Here is a 7,468-nt window from a genome sequence, read left to right on the forward strand (position 1 = left end):
TTGAAAATTTAAGCAAATTTTCATGGGAAAATTTGGGAAACTTCCTGGGGAAAATTCCTTGAAAAACCAAACAAAAGTAATAGAAAAATTAAACAGTTCTACATTAATTAGAGTTTGAATCTATATGAAAAATATAAATTAAAAACAATATATCCTTTCACAAAATCTCTGGTATAGTGGGTTCTCAAAGTGTTTTTTGAGGTAATACAAATGACTGAATGGTGATAAAACAGAGACATATCCTAATCAAACTTTACTAATTACGTTTCAGCAATTGCTTCAACAGTAGTAACCTAAGAGCAATGACTGAATGTTTAGGAATTACAGACATTTGTGCCACGATCAAAGGCTTTGAAGATACAGGGATAATGATAACCAATCACACCCATATTTCACTCACCTGTTTTGCATGTGCAAGTGGGTTGAAGAGTTACTACTAATTTTCTTAAACAAGGCAGGGGTGATTGTAATTACACCTGCTCTTTCAGTTCCGATTTGTTTACTCACAACCCAACACAACTAAATCTATTATGTAGGTAATAATTATGTAGCTAATAATAGTTAAGAAGGGTTGAAAGCAAAAGATAAATCATATGAACACCAAGATATAAAAAAGAGAGCAAACATTAACAAAAATAAATCTGATGACAACATATTAGAAGATGACAAGGTGAATAGAATTGTTGGATCACTATATTGTACACCTCAAATTAATACAACACTATTCATTAATTATACTGGAATTAAAAAGATTGTTTTAATTTAAAAAAACTGACAAGGGGCACCATGGTCAGTCAGTTAAGCCTCTGATTCTTGATTTTGGCTTAGGTCATGATCTCATGGTTCATGAGTTCAAGCCCTGTGTCGGGCTCTATACTGATAGTGTAGAGCCTGCTTGGGATTCTCTTTCCCTCTTTCTCTGCCCCTCCCCGACTCATGCTCGCTCGCTCTCTCTCAAAATAAATAAATAAACTTTAAAAAAAAGATGATAAGGGAAATATTGACAAAGATAAAGAGGTATCAATCAAGGTAAAGAGGAACAATATTTAATATAGGAAGAAACATTCCATGGTATTTTGTATGCACCTAATAGCAGAGCTTCAAAATATGTGAAGCAAGAGTTGAGAGGTCAAAAAGAAGAAATAAAAAACCCAGTATCATATTTGGAGACCTTTACTTAGAACAAGCAAGAAAATAAGAATTAAATGACATTAAAGTGTCCCAATCAATACATACAGAACACTATACTCAAAAACTGCAGGATACACATCATTTTCAAATGTATGTAGGGCATAAAGCAATTCTAAAAGAATACAAATTGTACAACAGATGCACTTTTGGTTTCTGCTCTGGCATGTAAAAAGCTTGCAAATCATCACTCCCACCCTCACAAAAAGAAAAAACATGAAAAAACTGAAAAATCAATGACCTTTCTTAGGTCCATCAGACCAATGAGACCACAGGACAAACAAACTGGATAAAGCAGAGAATAGGGATGAGCTTCTCTAAAGCAGAAGTGGTTGGAGCCAATGACACATAAATGGTGACTTCAGTGAATTCCTGGAGTGTTGACTAACATCATTATTAAAAACTCTTGAGGTCTCACTCTAAGGGGAGCCTCTATACTGCCATAAGTCTGATCTCCAAAAAACCTACCAGATACTCATAATAAAAATCAGGGGGGAAAAATAACCAAATGTTTGACCAAGAAGAGGAGAAAAGCAATCCGGGGACATATGGTGAAGGTAACAGTAACCACTTTGAAATACACCCAGAGTGTCCTCAAAACAAAGGCCTACCCAGCAAGGGGAACAACTTCACCAGAGCCTTATTCAACTTGAGGGAAGTGAAATTACCCAACTTCATCCCCCTTTAGCCTTCTTATGTCACCTAAGTTTGGGGATGGGGAGATAGGAGAGCTTAAATGCCCAAGTTCATAGTCCAGGGGCACAGGACCACTACAAGACTGAGACCTAATCTAAGAACACAGAATGCTTCCCATTCTCCCACTCCTTTTACCACACCAAAAGGGCTTCTGTACAAGTGGATTACACCTGAAAGAACTATAAAACATAGACTCTGTTTTAAGGAGTTTCTCAGGAAATCCTAAGACAATATGGTAGACAAAAACAAGGACACTAGAAGAAATCGAAACTTCTCACACCTGCAGCTACAGGAAAGAATAAACACAGCCTAACTTCTGGTCAAATAAACACTAAAGGCCTATCTATCTCATTGTCTATTGCCCAATATATCATGTCTGGCTTTCAACAAAAAATTACAAAGCATGTTAAAAGGCAGGGAAAAAAAAAAAAAAACCAGTCTGAAAAAACAAAGCAAGCATTAGAGTCAGACTCAGATATGGCAAGTTTTTGGAATTACCTGAATGGGAACTTAAATAACCATGATTAATATGCTAAGGGGTATAACAGAAAAAGTTGATAATATACAAGAATGAGTAATATAAGCAGAAAATGGAAACTCTAGGAAACAATCGAAAGGAAATGACAAGATATCAAAAACATGATCACAGATATGAAGAAGGCTTTTGATGGGCTCATGAGTAGACTGGAACATGGCCAAAGAAAGAATCAGTGAGAGCTTGAAGATATGTCAACAGAAACTTCCTAAACTGAAATGGAAAGAAAAAAAACTGGGGGTGTGTGGGGGGAGACTATCCAAGAACTGTGGTACAATTAGAACAGGTGTAATATATACATAAAGGGAATAAAAATCAGAGAAGAGAAAAAGAAGCAGAAAAAAATATTTGCAGTAATAATGGCTGAGAATTTTTCCATAGTTAATGATAGAAACCACACCACACCAGGAATCTCAGAGAACTCCAAGCAGCAGAAAGAGCAAGGAAAGTATACCTAGGGAAACGCTGAGTTTCTGGTGCAGCATGTACAGAGACTGGAAGTCATGACTCCATCATAGCAAACAAGTAAAAAGCTGAACACACTAAAAATTACTAACTTCTTTGAGGTCCATAAGAGAACTGAAGTCATGGAAAAACCGCTGTCTCCAAAACTGAAGAGACCAACAGTGAATATGGAAACCCATAACTTTCCAGAGCAGAAAGCCACAAGCAGAAATATCTGTGGGAAACTGGAATGGATAGGAAAACTTAAACCGTAATTGATGAATTACTGAAGGCTAGGTGTGGACAAGTCTGAGACTTAAAAATTATAGGGAAGGCCAGTTTAGAGGGCCCCTCACACTTCTGGGAGTTTTACCTCCATGAACCTACCAGGTTCTCATGCTGACGTCAAAGAAAAATCCCCTCCTTGTTCTGGCAGGAAGAGATGAAAGTAGCCATAACTGAAATACATCCAGAGCATTCTATTCTTTTTAATAAGGCTTAAAGAACAACTATTTCCCAGTTTAATCTACTGAGGTTATCAGCATCTAACTGGACCAGGGGGAAGGAAAATATAAGACTCTAACCTCCTCTAGTCATCCTATTCCACCTAGGAGGGGTGGAGGAACTGAGAATAGTTGTGAGGGTCACCGTATAGGTGTACAGGGCTACTTAAAGATTCAGACCTAATCTGAAGATTTAGAATTGCCCCTCCCCCTATACCTTGCCACCACATCACTAAAGGCCTACATACCAATACATACATATCCTTTTACCAAGTACATCATACCTTGATTATAACAAAAAATATCACAAGGTTTATTAAAGATAAAAAAATTTTGAAGAGACACAGCAAGCATCAGACCCAGATCAGATATGGCAGAGATGTTGGAAATATCAGACCAGAAATTTAAAGCAACTATGATCAACATGCTGAGAACTCTAATGTAAAAAGTACACAATATGGAAAAACAGTCATGTAAAGAGATAGATGAAAATTCTAATAAAAGAATCTAAAAGAAATGCTAGAAATTGAAAACTCTATAATAGAAAGAATGCCTTGATGAGGTCATCAGTACATTGAACATGGCTGAGGAAAGAATCAGTCAATTCAAGAATATATCAATAAAAGTGTTTAAACTGAAAGGAAAAAGAAAAGAAAATAGAACAGAATATCCAAGAACTGTTGAACCACTATAAATGATCTAACATGGGTATGATGGGACTACCAGAAGAATAAGAAAGGAAAAAACATTCAGAATCCATGACAGAACATTCCCAAAGATTTGCCAGTAGAAAAAAGCAGTATGTTGGGGCACCTGAGTGGCTCAGTTGGTTAAGCATCCGACTTTGGCTCAGGTCATGATCTCACTGGGTTTGTGGGTTCGAGCCCCATGTCGGACTCTGTGCTGACAGCTCAGAGCCTGGAACCTCCTTTGGATTTTGTGTCTCCATCTCTCTGCCCCTCCCCCTCTTGCACTCTTTCTCTCTCTTTCTCTCTCTCAAAAATATTAAAATTTTTTTTTAAATCACTTTAAAGGTCAGTGGCCTAAACACACCAATTAAAAGACACAGAGTTTTAAAGTGGATTAAAAACAACCCACCTATATGTTGAGTACAAGAAACCCACTTTAAGCATAAAGACATACAATTTTAAAATAAAGGGACAAAGAATATACCATGCTAACACAAATAAAAAAAAAGCTGGAGTAGATAAATTAATTTCAGACAGGGAAGACTTCACGGCAAAGAAAATTATCAAGGATAAAGAGAGACATCACGTGATTAAGGGGTCAATTCTCTAAGAAGACATAACAATCCTTAGTGTGTATGTATCTAACAACAGAGCATTAAAATATAAAAAGCAAAGCTGATTCAAATGCAAGGAGAAATAGATGAATTCACTATTACAGTTGGAGACTTCAATACCCGTCTATCAGTAACGGCCAGATCCAGCAGGTAGAAAATCAGTAAGGACATACTTGAACTTAATACCACCATCAATCTACTGGATATAATTGACATTTATAAAATACTTCAAACAACACCAACAGAATACACATTCTTCTCAAACTCACATGGAACATTCACCAAGATAAACTGCATCTCAGGCCATAAAATACATCTTAACAAATTTAAAAGAATATAAATGATACAATAAATACTCTCAGACAACAATAGAATTTAACTAGAATTAATAACAGAAACTATCTGGAAATCCCAAATTTGTAGAGATTTAACATAATACAATTTACATTAGCCCCCCTCCAAGATAAAATATTTAGGTATAAATCAAATAAATATATATAAGACCTATATGAGGAAACGTACAAAATTGATGAAATCAAAGAACCAAATAAATATAGAGATATTCCATGTTCATAGATAGGAAGACTCAATATTGTCAGGACGTGAATTCTTTTCAAATGATCTATAGATTCAATGTAATCCCAATAAAATCTTAGCAAATTTTTTGTGGATATCAACAAAGTGATTCTACAGTTTACATAGACAGAAAGGCCCAGAATAGCCAACACAATACTGAAGGAGAAGAATAAAATTGGAAAACTGACACTATGTGACTTCAAGAATTCTATAAAACCACAGTAATCAAGACAGTGTGGTATTGGTAAAATAATAGAGAAGTAGATCAAAGAGGCAGAATACAATGTCCAGAAAAAGGGCCATACAAATACAGTTGACCCTCGAACAATATGGGAGTTAGAGGCACCAACCAGTTGAAAATCCACATGTAACTTTTGACTCCCCCAAAACTTTACTAATAGACTAGTGTTGACCAGAAGCCTTACTGATAACATAAACAGTGGATTCACACACATTTTGTATGTTATATATAATATGTACTGTATTCTTAGAATAAAGTAAGCTAGAGAAAAGAAAATGTTTTCAGAAAATAAAAAGGAAAAGAAATTTATAGTACTGTATTGCATTTATTTTTTAAAAATCCATATAGAAGTGGACCTATGCAGTTCAAATCTCTGTTGTTCAAGGGTCCACTGTATAGTCAGCTGGTCTTTGACAAAGGAGCAAAGGCAATATGATATAGAAAAGACAGTCTTTTTAAGAAATGGTGCTAGAGTGGGATGCCTGGGTGGCTCAGTCAGTTAAGCATCCAACTTTGGTTCCTGATCTCACAGTTCAGGAGTTCGAGCCCCATGTCTCTCTCTGTCCCTCCCCCATTCACGCTCTGTCAAAAATAAGGAAACATTAAAAAAAAATGGTGCTGGAGCAACTGGATATTCCCATGCAAAACAGTGAATCTAGACACATACCTTACACTCTTTACAGAGTTAACTCAAAATGAATTATAGGTCTATATATAAACTGCAAAACTAGTGGCGCCTGGGTGGAGAATTTACTCTCTCTCTCTGTCTGTCTGTCTGTCTGTCTGTCTCTCTCTCTCTCTCACACACACACACACACACACACACACACACACACACACACACACACACGTATACACACCCTATTTAATATTTACCCCAGGAGTTTAGGAAAAAAGCAACAACATTCTCTTAGTCTTTCTAGAGGAAACACAACTGGCATGTGGGCCCCACCCAAATGGTGATTCCCAGGAAGGACCCCAGAGCCTGGAGCACTGGCAGAGCCTTCCACCTATCTCCCTCAGGATTGCCTACAGCCAGTGCTTGGAGGACCACACCCTTCTCCTTTGTCTACAGCCTAAGAAGCCCTGGGTTTCCAGAACTTGCCAGTGTTCACGCACACAGAGCTGCACGCCCTCCATGCAGATCAGTCCTTCGTCTAAGATGACTGCTACCATCATGGTTATGTGGAGGGGGCCCCCAGAGATCCCTGATTGTCCTCAGTACCTGTTTATGGACCATTCGAGGGATCCGACAGATAAATGACCTCAAGGCACTTTACCACACTGGAACACTAATTGTTATGAGACTCAATTCCCACCCATGAAATGCAGCTTAATAAAAGATGACGTAACATCAGAAGTTGGAGCTCAGGGCAGAAAATTCAAAACTTGCCCCAAATTCCCACCGCTGGTGGACCCACTGGCCCTTTGTGGAGTTGGTTATAGTGGTGTTCAACTGTAGTTTCAATTACTCAAACAGGAATGTCTCAAAGACAACAGAAATATATTAAATGTGACCAATTTAGTAGATTCCATCTGTCTATGTGTAGGCCTTCACATTTTTTAAATTGGGGTTGAGATTTGGAACCAGACAAATTTTATCAATGTTGAACAAGTCAACTTCTTGACAGCTTTCAGTGACTGGAAAAGCATTCGTCTTTAGCCCCGTTTGCCACATGATTCTGGGCATCTGTGTGTGGGCTGGGATTTTTCTAATGTATTTGGATTGGCTTGCATCTTGGGAATATGGTACCCTCATTTGGGGCCAGCAGTTTGTAAATTCTTCCATTTTGCAGTAGTCATTGTTCACCAACTGGGCCATCATCCTGATATGTCTCACGTAGAGGAATTCTGTTTATGCAGGAAAAAAATATTGCATCATGATTGCCCATAATACAAATACCTGTACTTTTAGCAACTGCAGTTATGGAAGTTACTTTAACCTCATGAACTACAGCTGGGGTGGGGGTGGGTGGGGCGGG

This window comes from Panthera tigris, chromosome B3 (assembly GCF_018350195.1).
Source record: "Panthera tigris isolate Pti1 chromosome B3, P.tigris_Pti1_mat1.1, whole genome shotgun sequence".
Taxonomy (NCBI): domain Eukaryota; kingdom Metazoa; phylum Chordata; class Mammalia; order Carnivora; family Felidae; genus Panthera; species Panthera tigris.